Source organism: Maylandia zebra, unplaced genomic scaffold (genome assembly GCF_041146795.1).
Source record: "Maylandia zebra isolate NMK-2024a unplaced genomic scaffold, Mzebra_GT3a scaffold11, whole genome shotgun sequence".
Lineage (NCBI taxonomy): Eukaryota > Metazoa > Chordata > Actinopteri > Cichliformes > Cichlidae > Maylandia > Maylandia zebra.
This window is the reverse complement of record NW_027490041.1, coordinates 4,177,524-4,201,179: the sequence shown is the minus strand read 5'-3', so window position 1 is coordinate 4,201,179 and position 23,656 is coordinate 4,177,524. Positions and strand designations below refer to the sequence as shown.

The following is a 23,656-nucleotide window of genomic DNA, read 5'->3' as shown; positions in this document are numbered from 1 at the left end:
CAGGCACAAAGACATTACGGAGGCTATCACTTATCACCTGACCAAAGATATGGCTCCATCAACACTGTGCAAAATGAGGGATTTAGGAAAACGATCAACACCCTAGACAAACGCTACACAGTGCCGTCCCGCAACTATTTTTCTATTGTTGCACTACCTGCTCTGTACACGCAGCGTCGAGCAACGGTGGAGACGGAATTTCAAGCAGGACAACATTTTGCTGCAACAACAAAACGTGAGACATTTGTTGTTTTATGTTTATTTATTGTTATGAGAGAATCATGATCTCAATTCTAAGCCAAAACATCGTGATTCTCATTTTATGCAAAATCGTGCAGCCCTAACATTAACACAAAACTATTGTTTCACCAGAGAAACACACATGAAGAGAGAGAGAGAGACAATAACAGCTACCAAACAGTCGTCATAATTCGTCACACAATGAGAAAAGGACAAATCAACAAGTAACAATGACTAATTAATATTAAAATCTGTAACATAATGTATTGTTTGGAGTTTAGTCTGATTGGTTCAGGATGAGCTGCCATTATCCAATCACACGTCTGCTTACCTGCATCTTTTCTCTTTTTTCTAACCTGAGCACCTGATGGCTTTGAACTTTTGTTGTCCATCTTCCATTGGTTTGAATTTTGCGCTCCAGTACAAACACAAATCCCCCAACCCGAGGATCAGCACAATTAACCTAACAGACCTACACCTTAGTTCACAGATTCACTTTGTCTAAGGTTGATTTCTGGGATTTCACACAACCCAGGATTCAGATTGTGAATCCATGATGGGCTTGGATTTACATCATTATAAATGAAATATGCTCTACTTGGAAGCAGCCGGCCCCGCCCCTTTTGACGGGTTGTGTGAGACTTTAAATCATCAAACTGTAAATTATAAATTAAATTGTTATTGATCCTTTACCCCGAGTCCTAAAGTGTAGATTTATTTTCTTACTCTTCTTATATTTATTGTTTGTTTACTTGCACCGCTGTAACTGCAGCCTCGTCGTCTCGTCTCTCTATATGCTGGACTGTCTGTAGCGGAGATGACAATAAAGTTTACTTTGACTTCAGCAGCGCGCAGGCGCACCGAGGGCTCTCGCGCTCACTTTATAGAATTTAGAAAAAACATCGGTGCAGATTATAAGTCTGTATCATAATATCTGTTTGTTTCAGTGTATTTCAGACCCAGCAACACACTCAGACAGAAACTGGTTCACCCGAAAGACAAAACGCCAAAACACAAACTTAACAACGTGGTGTATGCTGTACAGTGCAGCGAGGAATGCCCAGACCAAACAGCCACTTCACAAGCGCATGGCACAACACAGAAGAGCCACCTCCACAGGACAAGACTCAGCAGTCCATCTGCATCTTAAGGATAAAGGTCACTCTTTCGAGGATGCCAATGTTCACATTTTGGACAGAGAGGACAGATGGTTTGAAAGAGGAGTGAAAGAAGCATCTATGTCCTCTGTGAGCGACCATCTTTGAACAGAGGCGGGGCTTACGACACCAACTCTCTGCCATCTATAATCCAGTTTTGAGATCCCTTCCCAGACGCCTTAACACCCACTCACATCCTGGGCCATCTGACCTCAGGAATTCGCATGACAAGGTGGGGCCAGGTTTCACAATGAACTCACCCGAAACTCTGGCTGATTGGGTCCCACACCCAATTTCACACCTTGGCTCAGGTGATTAGAGGATCATCAGGGGGTCCTTTTGTCCCTCTGTGGGGGGGAAACTCCCACTAGGTTTATATCTGGGACTCTCCACCATTTGACCTTAGAACTGAAGAAGCTTCTCGGATGAGAGGTGAAACGTCTTCAAGCAACTTAAAGAAGTCCAGACGCTTTTCTTTGCAAGCTCCTTTGACAATATCTGTTTGCTGTTTTTATTTTGTTTTGCGAGTTGGTTATTAGATGCCGCTCCAGCCAGCCAGAGACTCCCCGCCGCCCCGCCCTCTCCTCCCTGTGCCGCCAGCAGCAGGCGCACCTCGCAAACGGAGGGCGCCCTTACTCCCAGCAAATGGCTGATAGAAAACCGATCGGTGCCTACGAATTTCCCAATATGCGCTGGCATGACGTCGGGGAAGCATGGGTACGACCGATTATTTTATTTTTTTCTTGCCAATGCCCGTGATGCCCCCCCCCACCACGATGCATTCTATTGGTTTGCACACTTACACACACCCAGCTGTGGTTTCCTGTTTTGCTGGACTCTGGAGAGCCCCGCCTTTAACGCTCTTCTCTCACAGAGAGCAACAGAAAACTTGGAAAAACTCCAGATTGACTGAACTCAGTTCAAAGTTACCTTGACACCTTTAGATGTGAGACGTAGTGATGGTCCGCTTGAAGCTGACGCTCCGGTGCGTGTGTCAGAAAGATCAACGCGCTGCTTCAGAAGCACCGTGTCGAGGCTTGATTCGTTTGGCCAGAGTCACGTGATCAGTGACGTCTGAAGCTTCGTTTAGAACGTACCTCTTTTTAAATCGAACTTTATTGAAACACAATGAGTATACAACATACAAACAGATCAAGTTTACAAAAGAACAGAACATGAACATACAGAACTAGGAGTAAAAAAATGATGATATGAGGAGGCGAAAAAAATCAACATATAAATATTGTTCTGAGAGGCTTTTTGTTGGTTGAGTCTGAAATTGATTGTATGTACAATTCATATCCTTATAAAAAGGCAGAAATATGGTGTTTTATTAATAAACTTACATTTATGGATATAAAATAGCTAAAAGTATTAACAAATTTTTTATAAAAAACATTTATCATTCTTCCTGGGGAACTTAAAGAAAAAGAATAAAACATTTTCCCATCGTAAAGAAAACTCCCTTAAAATATGGACAATAACAAAACTGCTAAATTCTTCCAGAATCTCTGTGTAGAGGAACCAAAAGAGATGTGCCACAGTTTCTGGATGATCCCCACAGAAAGTTCAATTAGTATTTACAGTGGGGCAAAAAAGTATTTAGTCAGCCACCGATTGTGCAAGTTCCCCCACTTAAAATGATGACAGAGGTCAGTAAGTTGCACCAGAGGTACACTTCAACTGTGAGAGACAGAATGTGAAAAAAAAATCCATGAATTCACATGGTAGGATTTGTAAAGAATTTATTCGTAAATCAGGGTGGAAAATAAGTATTTTAATCCTAATGATCTCCCCCTCTATCTCTCTCTCTCTCTCTGTGTGTGTGTACGTGTGTGTGTGTGTGTGTGTGTGTGTGTGTGTGTGTGTGTGTGTGTGTGTGTGTGTGTGTGTGTGTGTCCTCACAGAAGGAAGGTCACGACAGGAGCTTTTTTCAATCAGTTTTTACAAGAAGTGTAGCTCATACAATGGTATAAATGTATTATTTGCGATACTTTATAAATATGAACCTCTAAAGATTTTGAGTTCGTGCACATTGTGAATCAAGAATCTAAATATTTGTATCACAATGATTTCTATAAAAGCATTTTGTTTATGGGGATAATGCGACAAATCTTTTGTGACCCTATTAACGATCAATGGTAATTAAAGAGGAACCCTGGCTCTGAACATTTTCGTGACAAGTGACAGCGCAGACATCTACTAATGAGAGAACCTGTTTTATCATCATAAACACGGTGATAAGACGCATCGTTAAAGCGTCACTTCAGTAATGTTGACTCATGTTTTTTAATAGATGACTTAAAACACTAAACTCTAATTTCTGTGGTTATTTTAAGTTTACAGAATATAACATGTGGTAAGACGACGAGTTTTACTTCTCACTGTCCGTGTCATGTGTATCTATTTATCATGTATGCTACTTTGCTCTACGGACTGTAAAATGTTTCATTGTGTTCATGAAATAAACCAGACTTTCACTGTCTGCATCTTTTACTGTTTTCTGCTTTTGTTCACTCCAAGTTTGACAAAACCTACAGATATCCAGAGTTAACTCGCTAACAATGTGGAGCAGTCTCAGTGTATTTAGCTGCTTTTTCCCTGAACACAACCAACCGAGAGAAACGCCTGTGGTCCTCACTTTGGTCATTTTGAACGCTGAAGGAGATTTGTTCAATAGACACCTTATACTAGTGTTTCCTGCACTTAATCCATCACTACTATGTTCTATTTAAATCCAGATTCCTTTTATAGTTTGCAGTGAAATTTGTTAAACCGTTGCTTAATGGGACAGAAGTACAAGTCACTCTTTACTAACACATTTGTAGATGAGATTAATGCTGAACGACACAGCTAGCAGTCTCACACACTCTTTAGGTTTTTCAAGTTTTGTGTGTGTAATGGTTTAGTCTATCAAACTTTACCCTTTTCTCCCCAGTATCACAACAGTATGACTCCCAAAGTACGGCTCAGTAAACAACCGATGATTCTAAAGCCAGAACAGAAAGATACAGTTGGAAGATGAATGATTGCGTTTTTATGATGCGTAGTAAAACGACCCCCTCTTCTTCTTCTCTGTGTTGTTCTTGTGTGTGTGTGTGTGTGTGTGTGTGTGTGTGTGCGCCTTAGAAGTCAAATAATACATTAGCCATACTTAAAAAAACATCTGAATTTCATTTAGAACTGAGATTCTAAGTTGTAAGGAGGAATCTTATGCACAGTCAGAAACATGTTTCCCCAATTTCACAATGCTGAGGTGTCAAATCCACAACCCCCAACAAATGGTTTGTTACACGCTGGTGTGAAGGGCAAGCTTTACTTACACAGCCTCACACACAGTAGATTTTTAAAGCTTTTTTTGGGTGCAGTGGTTTAGCCACAGATGCAACATCCACTTTTGATAAAGATCACTCCACCTGTTTATTTCTTAAGAAATTAAGCATCTTTATTAAGCTCTTATTTATACATGTCTACACAATAATAGACACCGTGTGCTCTGAGACGTTATAGTCTTCTACTTCTGCTTCCTATTTTCTATGAGTTTTCTATGAGTCTGTTGTGGCCAGTGCGATCCTCTATGCTGTTGCATGCTGGGGGAGCAGGCTGAGGGTCGCAGATGCCAACAGACTTAATAAACTAATCCGTAAGGCCAGCAATGTTGTGGGGATGGAGCTGGACACCCTCAAGGTGGTGTCGGAGAGGCGGATGCTGTCCAAGATAAAGACAATGTTGGATAACACCTCCCACCCACTCCATGACATGCTGGTCAGTCACAGGAGCTCGTTCAGTGAGAGACTGAGATTACCCATGATGCACCACTGAACGACACAGGAAATCTTTCCTGCCTGTGGCTCCCTGTACAACGCATCCACTTAACACACTGTTTGCTGCTACAACTACACATGTTTCTTTTCCAGCTATTTATTTATGAGTGACTTATGTATGTATGTATGTATGTGTATATATGTATATATTGTACTATTCTTAGTTAGCGTATTGTCTGTCTTGTCTTAGTGTTGGTTTAAAATGGAGCACTGTAACAAAAAATAATTTCCCCCAGGGATCAATAAAGTATTCTGATTCTGATTCTTCCATCGGTTTGCATTTTTAAACTCCCAACCTTTCAGTTTGTTATGAACGACTTATATTTCTAACATTTTGTGATGTAAAAGTGAACCATGTTTTTTTTTTTTTTTCTGTTTGATGGAAGGACTTAAGACACGAGTTATTTAAACAATTCTAAATGAACGTGTGATGGCCATAGTACTTTATGTGGGCCAAATGTGTTAAGGATAATGTTTATCAATGTAAAATTGCAAAGAACCTTTGAATAGATTATAACATTTTGTAAACAGATACCTCAGAAGCTGTACTGGTAGATCTATGTATGTAAGGTAAAACTATCCACAGTACTTCCACTTAAGTAACTAAACACATAAAGTCACCCTTACCAATAATACGCTGCTCCTTGAAAAAAAGACAACTGACTGAGCAATGATAAGTAGAGCTACCCGAGGCCGATACTCAAGCAGAAGAAAATTGAAAGTTGTTGTTTTTGTGGCTCGAAAAATTAAAGAATGTATGTTTAATAATTCAACAAGACCTTCAACACATGTACATTCAAATTCTGGTACAGGCTCATCATTGCTGCTGTTCAATAGTTTTTATCCGTTTGAAAAAGTCATTTTACGGCTTTAATGTTTCCAGCTGATAAGGAGAATGAGTGCATTTCAAATGAGCGTCCAAAGGCTTTTAAACATCTGCTTTGTCTGTAACGCCAGTATCAAACTACAGAGCATTGTTTTTACTAAAATTCAACATTTTCAGATGAAAATTTGGCTACTTTTTTTTTTTTTACTGTAACACCCACCTCAATGCCGTTGTTAGGATATTCTTGGTGATCACATTTTTTCATATTTATGCTTTTGGCACTGAGGGTATCTAATACGCATGTTGTCACTGTGTTTTGTACTACCAGCTGTGAGGGCTCTGCTTTTGCTTTGAGCAGTCTGTTTTTATTTTGTCTCGTGAGTGTGTGTGTGTGTGTGTGTGTGTTTTTCAAACAAGATCCTCGTCAGTTTGATTTTGTTACCACAAACTTTGTGTGAAATTCACAACAGAGGTAAAGAGATTTAAACACCCCAGTTTAAGGAGGCAGGCAGGGGTTGAACCAGCTGCACAGGACAGGTGAAGCAGAGAGTGTCGGGGAGATGTGCAACATAAGCAGAGGGAACATTTTACTAGATGATAAATGGCAGATTTAGATGATTAAGGATTTGTTGACAAGATTAAAAGACACGTCCGTCAGAGTTCAACAACATTACAGTTTGATTAAATAAAAAGTTTTTAAACTACACAAGGGTTATTTTCTCCTCTGATAGTAAGCATATTAAACATGTCAAGAAAGAAAGAGTATAAAGAAAATAGTAAATGTGTGTCTAATTAAACTCTTCCTGTGAGCCTTACATCATCCTTTAATATGTTTGGTGTTACAAACTTGAAGAAGCACAGAAAAGATCATCAGACATTAATCTAATCAGTTTTCAGCCTTCATTCGTATTGAAAAGTTGAACTCTTCCCTGCTAGACCCAAGTGCAGCGTTTAATACCGTCGGCCAGAACATTTTATTACAGCTATTATTAAATGGAGAGTCCTCTTCACACACTGAGGTTAATTATGAAGCTCCACAGGCTTCTGTGCAAAGACCAGTTCTGTTTACATTATACGTGCTTTAGAAGACATAGCATACCACAGGTCAGCTCATCAACATCTCGACTTTGGCTTGTTTTTTCTGGTTAACGTAATTTAGAATTAAAGTTTAGTGTTCTTAGCATTTAGGATGGCCGTGGCGAGTAACTCGAGTGCTGTAAACATTTCATCAAAAGTTATCTGAGTTGGAAGGGTGGCTGTTAATAAGCCATTCTTAAGGAAGGAGAACAGAGAAAAATAAGGCTGAGGTGTGCCAAATTACACAAGAAATTGACTGGAAAAAGAAATCAGCTGTAATATGGCTTATGGAGTAATGAATCCAAATTTGAAATATGCATGGAAGAGGTCCGAAGAGAGATACAACAGTGAATGTCTATAGCCGTCTTTAACACAGCGTGGATACTCTACCGTGCTTTGAGGCTGGATTTCAGCCAGTGTTGTTGGAGCTCTTATCCAAATTAATCAAATTATGAATGTAGAAAAGTTCCACCAGATTTTGATCGACCATGTAATACCACATAGTGTCTGATTGGCAGCAACTTTCAGTACGACAATGATCGCAAACATACTGCCAATGTAGTCAAAGTATGCCTGGATGAAACAACGCATCAGTCATGGATTGATCTCTCCAGGGTTCGAACCTCAAGATAATCGAAGCAGTGTGGGATCATCTTGACAGAAAACAAAACAAAAGGCAGCCAGCATCCAAAGAAGAGTCTCGGATGTCTTTCAAGAAGCCCGCAGAACTAAGAAATTACAAGAAAGCTTACCTATTAGAGTTTATGCTGTGTTGAAGAATGAAAGGCAGCTTTAACTGAACAAAAGGGTAAAAAAATCCCACATTGACAGCTAACTCAAGAGACAAAAAGCATTAGAACTCAAGTCATTACCTTACTTAAGGATAAATAAGTTAATTAATTACATTAATGCATAAGCAGAAAATAACCTACAGTAACTGCTTTGCAATATGGAAGTGCAAAAGACAACTGAAAGGGAGGATAGTTTCTATATATGTGATTTCTATTAAGGGACAGAGGAACGATAAGAAATCAAGGACAGGGAGTGTGGTGTAGATAAGTGAGGAAATCCGATCATTACTACAAATTTAGTTGAAATTTAAATATTTTAACTATGGTGCCTCCTGTGAGGGCTGTCTGTTTTCCACATTCTGCAACGGTAAAATACGACTTTGAGACGGATATTTGTTTTACCAAATGGACAATTGCTGTTGGCAAAACTCGCCTCATGGTTGACTCTGAGAAAAAAACTCTTTCCCACAGAGGGGAATAAACTTATTTGAAAATGAGCTTTTTTCCACTAAGGCTTATTTTATTGGGAGATGTACGAAATTATTTACCGGGTTACAAGCAATGATAATATCGGCTGTTGACTCCTCATTTTCATTTTCTGTCTATTGAGAAAACTTTGGTCTGACAAGGAGCAGGCTGCGCAAAACCTACCTTATAGATGTTTTAATAATAATAATATTTTTTTTGGGGGGCGCGTTATAGGTTATAAGCATTGAGAAAAAACTGATATCTCACTCCTCCTTGACCCGCGGTGTGTGTGTGTGTGTGTGTGTGTGTGTGTGTGTGTGTGTGTGTGTGTGTGTGTGTGTGTGTGTGTGTGTGTGTGAAACAAGATCGCCTGTCACGGCAATTATGGTTTGTTTTTCAGTCTCTTGTAAAAAAGGAAAAGTAGTATTCACTAAGGGATATTTATTCGTTTTTTACACATAGGCAGCCTGTAGGTTACAAGCGGATAGAAAGTTCTTCTTTTCATCACAAGCTATGGTGTATCTTAAAGGTTTTTTTTTTTTTTTTTTACTGCGTCTGTATTATAGGAAAATAAAATACTATTGAAATCTCTACAGGAAGTCACTCTTTATTCCCATTAAGAAATACAGAGAAAATCGTCATAATATTGAAACAGAATTCAGACTATGAGTTTGCGGAAAACTAGCTGCCGCTCTGTCTCTCTATACAGCACAAAATCAGCTGCTGCATCACCGCTGTGCTTCAGGAACCAAACCCCTCCCCTCATGTTTATGGAACATGACGCATCAGGTCTGAAAATGACTAGACAATTCCGGAGTATTTCCGGAAGTGTCATAAGGTCCGGATCGAGGCCTTCCTTAGTAAATATGCTGTATTTGAATATGGCATATTCAAAGCCTTCTTCTTTGGGAGAGCAGATCTCATCGGACACAGGAGAGCTGCTGGGCTGCAGAATGAAATCCATCTTGTCTGTCTGTGCCTTAGAAATTGTGAACTCCTCCTCTCTGCTTTTATTCTCCTCCCTCTAAAAACTTTTTTCTTTTTCTCCCAACAACAGGTGGCGCGCTTCCGGAGGTTTCCCCCCTCCCTTCTCAGGATGCAATTCGACACGCTTAGCGACAGATGGCGCGCTTCCGGGGTTCGCCCCCCCTTCTCCGGATGTCGGGGGTTCCCGCCCCCCCCTTCTCCGGATGCAATTCGTCACGGTCATTACTCGCTTCCAGGGGGGAGGGGGGAGGTCAAAAGGTCATGATTAGGGCTATCAATCACTTCGGATTAAATTTTGTCATAAGCTGTATGGGATTATCTCTCTTTGGTTAAATGGGATCATGTGACTGATGCAAGCCAGATCCTTTTATTTAGCAAAACTGTGATTAATAGCTAAATATTATTGTTGAGGAGCACAGACAGGACTCCACACGCACACACACATTAAAAAAATAAAATAATAATTAAAAAAAAAAGTTGCCTCAACAAAAGGGCACATTGGGCACCCATCAGGAAAGGGGCGGGTGCTCAAGCCCCTCTAGCCCCCCCCCCCTCTAGCCTCCCCCCCCCCCCCCCTCTGCACGTGCCTGCTGTTAGGTTAATTGTGCTGATCCTCGGGTTGGGGGATTTGTGTTTGTACTGGAGCACAAAATTCAAACCAATGGAAGATGGACAACAAAAGTTCAAAGCCATCAGGTGCTCAGGTTAGAAAAAAGAGAAAAGATGCAGGTAAGCAGACGTGTGATTGGATAATGGCAGCTCATCCTGAACCAATCAGACTAAACTCCAAACAACACATTATGTTACAGATTTTAATATTAATTAGTCATTGTTACTTGTTGATTTGTCCTTTTCTCATTGTGTGACGAATTATGACGACTGTTTGGTAGCTGTTATTGTCTCTCTCTCTCTCTTCATGTGTGTTTCTCTGGTGAAACAATAGTTTTGTGTTAATGTTAGGGCTGCACGATTTTGCATAAAATGAGAATCACGATGTTTTGGCTTAGAATTGAGATCATGATTCTCTCATAACAATAAATAAACATAAAACAACAAATGTCTCACGTTTTGTTGTTGCAGCAAAATGTTGTCCTGCTTGAAATTCCGTCTCCACCGTTGCTCGACGCTGCGTGTACAGAGCAGGTAGTGCAACAATAGAAAAATAGTTGCGGGACGGCACTGTGTAGCGTTTGTCTAGGGTGTTGATCGTTTTCCTAAATCCCTCGTTTTGCACAGTGTTGATGGAGCCATATCTTTGGTCAGGTGATGCTGGCGTTGCATCTTTCAATGGCAGCAATGGCAGGTATCAGTGCTCAAAGCTTTTGTGTTTGTTTCCAACAAGTTGCCCACCTCGGGAAACAAAAATGTGTTCTTTTACTTGTCAGATGAACATATGAGACACTTTGACTCTTCAGTGCAGTGTGGAGCCTAACAAAGATCTGTTTTGTGTCCCAGCTGATCAGCAGGAGGAGGAGAGTCTGACGGAGCAGCAGAGGAACATTTTCAGCTACTTGGACTCAGCTCAGCCACTACAGAGGAAACAATGAGCTCAACACAGAAGGTGACAGACAGAGCAGGACCATATGACCAAAGATATTTATCACCATATACATTTGAACATTTGCCATGACGATGTAGCTGACGATAGAATTGACACCAGACAAAATACTTTACAGCTGCACAACTTTATTAAAAACCCATCAATGTATTTTCACTGAAACAAGCAGCTGTTGTTTATGTGCATTAAAGTTCTATAAAAATGTAACAGTGCAAATGCAAATTCCTCGCTGACAGTTTAACCAAAAGGCGTTTCCAGTGGAAACTGGCCGACACATCCTGAGCATAACCATGTATAATATCCACTAAACTTCAGAAGAGGTTATACAGTCGTGGCCAAAAGGTTTGAGAATTGCATAAATATTGGAACCTGGAGAAGTTGCTGCTTAAGTTTTTATAATAGCATTTTGCCTGCACTCCAGAATGTTATGAGGAGTGATCAGATGAACTGCATCGTCCTTCTTTGCCATGAAAACGAACTTAATCCCCAGAAAGCCTTACCACTGCATTTCATTGCTGTCATCAAAGGACCTGCTGAGACCATTTCAGTGATCGTCTTCTTAACTCAGGTGAGAATGTTGGTGAGCACGAGGCTGGAGATCATCATGGCTGTATCCCGATTCAGGTTCTGCAGCTTTAAAGTCCTCAAGGGCCGCGTACTCAAAGACCGCTAAGGCCGAAGTGCGAGGCTCGTAGGCTCGTGAAATGGGACGCCTAGCCTCCGTCGCGCTGCCCAGGTTGCCTAGCAACCATGATACTAACAGCTGGAAACGTTTCATACAGCTTTGTTTGACAGAAATGAAGGAGAACATATTTAGTTCATTTGTTTCTACATGAGCTCTGTGTGATTTGATGAGTATCTGAGGCTGAGACCACAGGACTGTGAAACATGATTGATGGGCTTCATTTCTGTGCTGCTGGCTCTTTCTCCTCCTCTTCCTCACACACTGCTGAGTTTGTCCTGGTGGATCATCAGGGGTGCAAAGCCTCACAGATGATGTGCAGCAGTGGCTCCCTCAGTCTGTCCTCACTCTGGACACTTGCAGTCGTCACACATGGAAATCAAATGTGTGATAAGCTGCAGGATTCAAACACAAGTGTAACTTATAAACACATGTTCATACTTTTATTCCACAATCAGAGAGAAAGAAACAGAGAGAGAGTGCAGGACAGACAGACAGGTGACAGTCTCAGGTGTACACACTGCTACACAACAGCACCAGAGAAGCAGGATTTAGTGTTTGTGTTATTACGAGTGTAAACAAGAAGAGTTCCAGATGGTGCAGTGGACACATGTGTGACTGCTGTGATTAAAGCATCTTTCTTTCAGCTTAACGAGTGAACCGTCAGCTTGTTCAAACACACGTTAAAGTGCGTTTGGCTCGACACCACCGAACAGAGGCAGCAATATAACACAGCTAACATTAACAGTGCAGTGGATCCTGCTTGTGCCGTGATGTTCAGGACTGCAAACCGAGCAGCATCACTGACTTTCAGCTTGTTGTGTTTGTGGATATATGACTGACTTTAATTATCCACAAAATCATCACATTCTCTGTCAGATTAAGGTCGACTATTGAACGGCGTATATTTTAAAGGCTTTAAAACCAAGTTAACGCTGAAAGTACAAACATCACTAATGTCACATAACTCTGCCGACAAGGCATAGCTATGGCTATGAAATGCTCTTTGTGTATCACTTCTTCATTATGAAAGATGTCATTAATGCACTAGTAATGTCTCATCTGGAGTATTGTTCAATCATTTGGTCAGCAGCTAATAAGACAGATCTTAACAGACTTCAGTTAGTCCAGAATAAGGCGTCCAGATTAGTGTGAAGATGTTCATACTATACTAATATTGATCAAATGCATAATAACCTTTCTTGGCTTCCTGTACAGGCTAAAATATTCTATGGCTTACTTGTAGTTCTAAAGAAAGCAATTCTGTTAAACACACCACATTTATTCTGCTCAGCTGCAGTATCCAGATGAAATACATCATCATATTACACAGTTTTCAACAAGCTGCAATTTAGTAAATGCTCGAGTTAAAAGTAACATTTGTAAAACTGTTACATTTAGAGCAACTTTTAAGTGGAATAAGTTGCCTTAAAAAATTAGAGAATTATTCAAAACTTCAATGAACACTTAAAAGCTTTTAGTTGTTGTAAATATTGTAAGACATGATTTGTTTTTGAAAGTTGTGTAATGTGCCTCAATGTTATTGATATTCATCATCAACTTTATTTATAAAGCACTTTAAAACAACCACAGTTGACACAAAGTGCTGTACATTGGAACTGTAAAATAAAATTACATGAGATATAAATAAAACACAAATAAAAGAAGAGTGAAATCATTAATTAAATAACTACTTCAATTAACAAAGAAACTAAGTCTCACTGAGGTTAAAAGCCAATGAATAAAAGTGGGTTTTCAGACGTGATTTAAAAGTGGACAGTGAAGGGGCCTCTCTAACTTGCATGGGCAAATGATTCCATAACTTGGAGCCACAATAGAGAAGGCCCCGCCCCCTCTGAGCTTCCTCCTGGATCTCGGTGTTGGGTTTAGATTTTATTATTGTCATTTGTATTAGGAAACATTTAACCATATATGCTTAGAGGTGTATAATCAATTGTGTAGTGATAAGTTGTGTGAACTTTAGCAGGCTACAGAGGCTTGGTGTGTATTCCACACTGGAATGCACACCTGGATCTTGGCATCTTGTCTTGTGTTTTATGACGGGATTAGCGTAGCTACGTCTGTTCTAGTCTAAGTGCTTTTCTGTTTAGATGAACTGTTGGACTTCCTTACCGAGGGGGGTCTAGTCTCTTGACTAAGGATGTTTGATGCTTTCATGTTATATGACCCTTTTGACCACACACACACACACACACACACACACACACACACACACACACACACACACACACACACACACACACACACACACACACGCACACACACGCACACACACACAGTATTCTTTGTTCACATGTATACCTATGTAAGATGTTATATGTTAATGACCCTATGCATATTCATGTAACCACAATAAAAGGAGTGCTGTGGGGAACCTGGCTGAGAGTCTGACAGAGGTCAAGTGGTGGAACGACGCTTGGCTCCAGCCAGGTCTCCCTCATGCATGAGTAACCAGAGAACTTTGGTGCCTTGAGTCTTGCTTTTTGCTGTGTAGCAGATTGTCCTTAACGTTCCAGCGAATAGGTTTATACTATAGACCTATCATTAATTGGTCCTTCAAGAGCCGGATCCCTGGAGTCGACGTTCACCGAGGGGAAAAGAGACACACCGAAAGACTGACGTCAGCCAGGACTTATAGAGGTCCTGCAACAAAGTCCCGAGGCGTGAGAATTCGTCATCGGGCCGGTGGATTAGCCGTCTGTTTTTCTCCTTGATGGACGGCGATTGACGGGATTCGGGACTGATGCTACACGCAATGAGCAACACCAAGTAAGTTTACAGAGGACGACTCTATAACCGTGTCGTTGTGCAGTCTCCGCCATTTTGTGAGGCGCTGAGAAGTTCGCTGCTTTGTGGAGCGATAACTGGGTTAGTGTCCCGAAAAAGAAGTTTTGGTTAAATCGCCCAAGGGTCCCAAGCGTCCGGTGTGTGTCTGGTTTTGAAATCGCCCTGGGTGTGTGTGTCCCGAGCATCCCTTCATTGGGTTTTGTCGCGCGAGTGGGTGAGCGTCCCACAGCTGGGTCAGGGTCCCGAGCGGTCCGGTGTGAGTCCGGAGTAGGCTTATTTTGTGTTATTGTCATTATTGTCATCGTTGTTGTTGTTGTTGTGTGAGTGTGTGCGGAGCAGACCGTGTGGTCTGTGACGTCAGCAGTTGTTGTTGTTGTTATTATGGGTTCCCAAGCAACCAAGAGTGTGTCAGAGGGTGATGAGAAGTTTATGATGAAATTCGCTCCTGGTAGCGCAAAGTATTTAGGACATTGGCGCAAGAAATATGATTTTGAAGGTAAATTGGTTGTAGGACAATGTCAAATGTTAGTAGACCAGTTGACAGTGAAAGCAGCTTGTGCGACAGGGAAATTGAAACAGGGGAGAGAGTTGCAACTGGCGTCCGCTAAATTGTGGTTAGAGCAGGCGCAGAAAAGACAGGAGGCAGTGAATGCGAAGAGAGCAGCTTTGCAGGCATTAGCTGTGAAACCTGAAGATGAGACAGTGCGGTCTACTTCAGTGGTGCTGACGTTAAAGGACCAACAGCGTAGAGCAGCATTAGAGAGAGAGAGAGAGGCCAGAGAGGAGGAAGAAAAGCAGGAGCGGGAGAAGAGAGAGAGAGAGAGAGAGAGGAGGAGGACAGAGTACGGCTGGAGTTTGGGGATGGCGCAGCAGAATGTTTAAGTCCTTATAACAGTAGATCCAAATCTAAAAGCCATGAGGCGAGTGCAGCTGGTATGCCTGTCTACTCTTTTCATGATACCTTTCCCATGGTGGAGGTTGCAAATCCCCACTTTGGTGTTGGAGATGACCAAAGCCGTGTTATTTGTGTTTACAGGCCATGGACTGAATCTGAATGTGCAGAGGCATGTAATGATTTAGGAAACCCGTTGACTAATGTTGACGAATTTATCGCCCGACACAAGCAACTCTGCTCCTCGTATCGTTTAAATGGTCAGGAAACAGAAGCCACCTTTAGGAAGTGTCTCACTTATAACTGGGCTCGCGTGCGAGGCACCTACACAGGGAGGGATGGTAATACCGTCCTACCCTATGGCCATGCAAATTTAAGAGGCCAAGTTGACGGGGTTTATGAGCGTCTTAGAAATACCTTTAAAGCTTCTGTAGATTACAACAAAATTGCCCAATGCATTCAGAAGGAAGGAGAGGATGTTCATGAGTTTAGGGCAAGATTAGAGGAAGTTTTCAAAGAACATAGCGGCCTTGAAGAGAGTGCAGAGAAGGCCAGCCCATATCAGCAGCAGTTAAAACATGCTTTGATGAATGGCTTCCATCCACGTATTGCTGCTTTTATCAGAAAACAAAATGTCAATCAGAACACTGACGGGTCCGTTGAATGCATGAACTGGGCCAGCCACGCACAGGAAGTCATTAAAAATAAAAAAAAGAAGTCACAAAGCTCTGAGGCCGCTGCTTTTTTAGCAGGTGAAATTTTGTTTCAGGGACAGGCTGGAAGAGGGCAAAACAGAGGCAGGAGTAGGAGAGGTAGAGGCCCATGGCGACCCCAGGATACCCGTAGAAGAGATGAGAGGTGTTATCAATGCGGGGAGAGGGGCCACTTTGCCAGAGAATGCCCCGAGAACAAACCTGAGGAGTATAGACAGCCGTATTCACAAAATCCATCATATAATAAATGACTAGCACCTGTTGACACTGCTAACACACATACATGTACAAATGATCCCTTACTTTGCCAGAATTTACAACAGCCTGTGTTTCAGACTCTAGACTTGACTGAAGTATTGTTAAATCTGTCAGGGAAAGAAGTAAAACCAGTTCGCACGTTAACTGTGCAAGGCAAAACTGTTCAATTTCTGTGTGATTCAGGTGCAGATAAAACTGTTTTAAAAGATCATGTGTCAGGAGTCGATCCTTCAAATGGCACAATTTATGTGAAGTCTGCAAATGGTCAGTTAAATCAGCATAGAATCTCTAAACCAGTGTGGATTAGAGATCCTACCACAGGACAGGCAGCTCAGAGTTCAGTTGTAATGTGCCCAACTTGTCCGGTGAACCTCTTGGGAAGAGATATGATGATGAAACTTGGAATTTCAATAATTCCAACATCCATTGGGATGATAGCTGCAGGAAAAGGTGAAACTGCTGAGACAATGGTTCATCAGGACAGTGGGGATTTACATTATTACTGGACACTTGACCTGTCGGCCTCCAGACCTGATCAAATAAACTGTAAACTGTTAGCTGCAGCTGAGGAAAAGTTGACAACTAGCCATGACATACAGCCACCAGAAGATTTGCATGTCACACTGAGATTTAAGACCATGCCTGGGCCTGATGAGGCCTACACAGATAAAGTGCTGAAATTAGGGCCACAGAGAATCACCATAAAAGCAATATATACTGATGGTGAAAACATGGCTGGATGTAGTGTGATCCTTTCTGAAGCTGCACAACAACTCTTTACAGGGCACAGCTGAGTGGACAGACTTAGCATCTTTGGTGAGACAGGGGGAGAGTGTTGGAATGTGGCAGCAAGCTGGAGGGGGTTGGGAGACAGACATGCAGCACAACATCTTTCGTAAAAAGCTGGGATGGGTGACACACACCATACCACAAACACATTTAAAGGGGAGTGAGAATGACACAGCAGAATGATATGAGGACAATGCTGTCCTCACAGAAGTGGATATAGGAGGTGACAGTGTCCGTAAACTCGTCCAAGCCTTCATTGTGTCCCAGTCTGTAGACTCCAAACACGTGCGAAGCTCCTCCACAGCCTCGTTGCTCCACAGTTTTTTGGTCCTCACGACAGGTTTGGAGAGCTTCAGCCTCTGTCTGTACGCGGGGATCAGGTGGATCATGACGTGGTCAGAAAGTCCGAGTGAAGCGCGGGTCACCGTGCGACAGGCCCCGCTGATCGTGCTGTAGCAGTGGTCCAATGTCCTCTCCTCTCTGGTCGGGCATTTAATATACTGCTTGTATTTCGGAAGCTCATGGCTCAGATTGGCTTTGTTAAATTCCCCAAGAGCAATGATGAGAGAGTCCGGGTATGTCCGCTCCATGTGGAGAATCTGCTCTGCGAGTGCGCACTGAGCTGCTTGCGCATCCGCGTCTGGCGGGATGTAAACAGCGGCCAGGATGAATGAAGCAAACTCCCGCGGAGAATAAAACGGTTTGCAGTGAATAAAAAGCTATTCCAGAGAGGGAGAGCAGTGCTGAGCAATCACTGTTACATCTGTGCACCAGCCACTATTGATGTAGAAGCAGACACCTCCACCTTTGGTTTTACCGGAGAGAGCGGCCTGCCGGTCCGCGCGCAGCAGATGAAAGCCCTCCAGCTTGAGCGCGCAGTCCGGGATGTCCTCACTGAGCCACGACTCCGTAAAACATAACACACAGGAGGAGGCAAAGTCTCTGTTCATGCTTCTCATCAGGGCCAGTTCGTCTATCTTATTCCCGAGTGAGCGTACATTGGAAAGGAAGATCCCAGGAAGGGCCGTTCTCAGTCCGCGTCTCCTCAAATGCACGAGTACGCCGGCCCGCTTACCTCTCTTTCGACGTCTCACTTTCCTGATCAGAGTCTGCAGTAAATCTGCCGCAGATGCGACAAATTGGCCTGGCCTCAAGTGTCAGACCCACTGCCAGACATAATATTGCTGAACAAGCTGAACACAGCTCAACTGCCGTTGTGTGTGATGAACAATGGATCACTGTCAGTGGGGGAGCTAAATTCTTCCAAAGTCTGATCCCAAACATCGGAGTTGCAGAGGTGCGGGGTCATGTGGAGATCAACCGATATGCCCTACTGCGACACATTAATCTCACTAAGACTCTGGGAACAGTCTTAGCGGAGGAGCAAAAGGCCATCAGAACGATGGTACTGCAGAACAGGCTGACCCTAGACTTGATAACAGCATCACAAGGAGGAGTGTGTAAGCTGATTGGAGAGACATGTTCTACGTTTATCCTGGATGGATATATGATTGGAGGAGACATCTATGAGGCACTGCAGAACTTAACTGCTCTGCAGAAATATGTGGCAGACCACACATCAGGAGGAGACGCGTCACAAGGCTGGATAGCCTGGTTGACATCTGTACCATGGTGGAATATGTTCTTAAAGTTTTTGACTCCCATTCTTACATTATTGGCGTTGCTTTGCTTGTTTACAGGTTGCATTTTGCCATGTGTAAGATCGATGGTGAATAACATGATTGCTAACACCTTTACCAATTACATACTGTTGCAGCAGAGTGACATGGATACTAAGGCTGATATGTGTGTATGAAATGAAGCCTGCACTGAAAATGTTGACAAGTGGTGTAGAGCTGAAGATATATATACGCCGTATAGCCTTAAAAAATGACAATACAGGGTGGTGATGATGGGTTTAGATTTTATTATTGTCATTTGTATTAGGAAACATTTAACCATGTATGCTTAGAGGTGTATAATCAATTGTAGATTGAAAGAATGTCTCATCCTAGGAGGTCTGTAACAACTCTGTGTAGCATAGATCACACCCCCTAGGAGAGGTTTTATCTTTTCTTATTGATATATGGTATAGCAAACACACGTATATCTGTTTGAGTGTAAGAGCCTTTTGTTTAGATGGACCCGTTAGACTCCTGGCACCAGCTTTGGGGAGTCTTCACAGGGTCACATCTTGACCTCACACAAATCACACACACCCACACCCACACACACACAGTATTCTTTGTTCACATGTATACCTATGTAAGATGTTATATGTTAATGACCCTGTGCATATTCATGTAACCACAATAAAAGGAGTGCTGTGGGGAACCTGGCTGAGAGTCTGACGGAGGTCAAGTGGTGGAACGACGCTTGGCTCCAGCCAGATCTCCCTCATGCATGAGTAACCAGAGAACTTTGGTGCCTTGAGTCTTGCTTTTTGCTGCGTAGCAGATTGTCCTTAACGTTCCAGCGAATAGGTTTATGCTACAAACCTATCATTAGGTTTCACCATTTATATGCTAAAAGACGTGAACTTTATTACTATTTTTACTATAATAATACATTACCTGACTGGTATTCAAAGGGTATAATATCAGAATTTGAATTATATTTTGGTTTTTATGACTAGAAGCGGTGCTAATTTAAAAAATCAAGTCAATGAAAGTAGAAAAATGTTTTAATATATATGAATTTTATAGCATTTTGTAAATGTAAACATGTTTTTCTCTCACTGCACAAAAAAACAGATGCATAAAACTCATTGATACTTTTAATTGTTCCTATGCATCTAACCTCCATCATGGTTAGAAAATAAATCAGTTTGCATGTATTATTTAGAAAAAAAACTGGGATTTTATGATTTTCTCTATGAGTTGTTATGATTATGTGTTCTAACTGGTATTTAAAGGGTTAAAATTCTGAATTTTAATGAAATTTTGATTTTCATGAATAGCCCTGATGCTAATCTAAAAAATCATGTAAAAAAAACCTGGACATTTTTCTTAATATATATGAATTTTATAGCATTTTGTAAATGTAAACAAGGGGTGGCCATTTTTGGCCACGAACAGTCTGAGAGGGAGTTATTTTGTTTTTCTGCCACTGCAGAAAAAAACAATGTTGCATGAATGTCATTGATGGTGTTAATTATTGCTATGCATCTAACCTTCATCGTGGTTAGCAAATAAATCAGATGGCATGTATTATTTAGAAAAAAAACTGGGATTTTATGATTTTCTCTATTTATGAGTTGTTATGATTATGTGCTCTAACTGGTATTTAAAGGGTTAAAATTCAACAAGGGGTGGTCATTTCTGGCCACGAACAGTCTGAGAGGGAGTTTTTATGTTTTTGCTCTCTCTGGACTAAAATAACAATGCATAATAATCAATGTTGATGTGAATCAATTACATGCCCCAGACTCTACTATTAATAATACAAGAAATTTCAGTAGCAATGCAATTATATAAAATTGCGAGATTTGAGGTTGTCGTCCAGCTGGTGCAGTGGACAAACAAACTGGTGTTTAAAGGGTTAAAAAATTAAAAAGTAATAATTATTTTATATTTATGGAAAGAACTGAAGTTACTTAAAAGCTTTATGCAAAAAAAATGGCAAAAAACACAAAAATAATAAAAATTAGAGACCCAATCTGTAGGTGGCCACGAACAAGCTGAAAGGGTGGTGATTTTGAACAAGACCAGAGGGTTAGGTAAAGATAACCACATGCACCTAACCAGCCTGCACCAGCCTGACATTTCTTCCTCCTAAGTAAAAACCAATGGATGGATTGAACTTAGAGTCTCAGCTCAGTTTTCTATTTTGACCACCTGCACCCCAAGATACTCTTTTAAAAAGTGTTGTTTTCAGATCCCATGAAGTTCATAAAGGGCCTGTTCATTTTCATTCAGATGTTTTATTACATAAATGTTACTGTTTTCTTTTGATTTATGCTCCCACTACACTGCACCTCTACAAACAACAATGCCACGGACTGTCAGCTGCTTTTACATGCTGTGAACATGAGTAGGTTTGATCAGAGTTTCAATTATCAAAGAAAAGACAAACTGAGCAAAAAGAAGGAAAAAAAGACCAACTTCTTCCCAACTGACAAGAAAAATACTCGTCATGTTTTCATAATAAAGGATCAGGCTCCCCATTTATGACAGCTTGGACCAATAATGTATGTTACACTGATGCTACTGTAGAGACAGGGTCAACATCTCTATTTAAATATAATTAATATACAAAACACAATAAAAGTTATACATGAATTATTCATTATTTTACTATTGATAAAATTCATGTATACTAATCAAAGTTATACATGAGTAACGACATTATTAATAATGATTAATAACAATAATTCTAATGCCAACATGATGACTGTTCATAGCTCCTGCTTTGAAATACTGAACTTAAACATTGACCTGATGAAAGATCACAATTCACAGTGGCCCAGTGTCAGAATCATTCTGAATATAAACTCATCGAGTTCATCTGAACCTTTCTCAAATGTGCTGTGAATAAATGCTGCTGCAAGCCACTGTGGGAAAGCTGTGTTATTATCATGGAAACATCTGTGACACATTCACAGAGGACGAGGACACAAAGGGACGACACGCAGAGGCTGTGTTAAAGTCAAAAATCCAAATCTTTAGTCCTAAACAGGCAGTGGTTCCAAACAGGAAGACGAGCAGTCCATTAAACAGTCTACAGGGTCAAACATACAGAGAATTCAAACAGCTATTAAAAACAAATAACTGGACACTGAAAAACTTCAGTGATGTGTGAGGCACCAAAGGGAAGCAGCTGAGTATATTCAATGAATTCTCTTCAAATACAAAGACAGAAACTCCTACAGGCAGCATGCAAACTGAGCAGGATACACAAAGATCAGAGATTACAAAAGAAATCAGAAAAGGATTTCAAACTTACTGAGAGCAAGGCCTCTGTTACAAATCTGTCTAATAGAAAAACATGCTGTACAGATACAATACGCTCAGTGTTCATGGTCATTTAAAAACTGGTCAAACTGATCAAAATACATTAAAACAAAAACTTTATAATAGGAAACAGAGTTTTCAACCAACTGATGAAAAGAAAGCTAACCACTTGACATGAACACTACAGTAGCACAGTTTTGAAAGCTTAAAATGGAACTAGGGGAAGAGTTTGATTCACAGCTGCCTCATCAGATTTTTACAGGAGATTCTATCTGAACTCTGTGGAGCCTGATCTCAAGCTTTTTGAGTCCGACACAGAAACCAGAGGATCTTTCTGTGTCTTCAGATTCACTGTGATCCAGTGATGGGAGTGATTTCAGCCCTGAGTGATCGCGCTGATGTTTGCACAGAGCAGACAATGAGGTGAATGTTTGGGCACATTGGTAACAGTGAAACAGTTTATTAGTAACGTGGGATCGTTTGTGTGCAGAGTATGAACTGAGATTCCTGAAGCTCTTGTCACACTGGTCACAGCTGTAGTTTCTTTCCATGTGTCCACGTTCATGAAGGTTACGATTACTTAAATGTGAGAAGCTTCTCTCACAGTGTCTGCACTTGTGTGGTTTCTCTCCTGTGTGGACTCGTTTGTGTGATTTAAGCTGACCTGCAGTGGTGAAGGATGACCCACACTGATCACAGAGGTGCTTTTTAACCCCACTGTGAATCAGTTCATGCCGTTTTAACACACTTGGTGTGGTGAAGCTTCTCCCACATTCTTTGCAGTATTTCAGTTTGTCTCCAGTGTGTCTACGTTGATGTACTTTTAGGGTCTTTTGCTGACTGAAAGTTTTTCCACAGAGGTCACAATGAAAGTCTTTCCCACCACCACAGTGATGACAGGGTTGAGAACTGGATCCATCTGTGTCGCTCTGCTTCTAAACAAAGACACAAAGACAGTGTAAGTCAGTCCTTCAACATTTGTATCCTGAACGTCGCCTGAAATAAAGAGCATCTCTGCAGACGTCCAACTACATTTGACTGTTTCAGTTAACACACTCAGTTTACTGGGCTGCAATAACTACAATACTACCACCATAATACTACAGTAATACTAAAATCATAACTGAAAGGAAAATCTGAATAATCACTCAGAGCTGCTTTTCCATGCAGTAGAATTGCTAACATGCTAACACAGTTTAATGAGCAGAGTTGTTCCAAACAGTCAGGCTAAAATGACAAGATAACAATATAAATACATACCTCACAGTAGCTGCACTTGTAGAGTCTCTTTCTGGTGTGGATCTGTTGGTGTCCTCTCAGGTGATGTGGAGTTTTAAAAGTCTTCTCACACAGGTCACATTGATAAGGTCTCTCCTCAGTGTGGGTAAACATGTGTCGTTTTAAGTGTGCGTCTGTTGTAAACTCTTTGCCACACTGTTCACAGCAGTACACATCATGTCTGGTGTGAATGCGTAGGTGTGTATTTCGGCTCTCTCTCCGGCTGAAAGTTTTTCCACAGATGTCACAGCTGTATGCCTTAATTCCAGAGTGGGTAACTAGATGCCTCTGTAAGTGGCTACTGCGAGTAAAAGCTCTGCCACACCGATCACAGCTGTAGGCTTTAACTCCACTGT

The 23,656-nt window shown here is 41.3% G+C and overlaps 1 long non-coding RNA gene across 1 annotated transcript in view; it reads right to left on the bottom strand.

The window, feature by feature from the left end:
• Positions 1-23,656, bottom strand: part of LOC143415929 (uncharacterized) — a 260,224-nt gene that overhangs the window by 202,169 nt on the left and 34,399 nt on the right. The window lies entirely within an intron of this gene.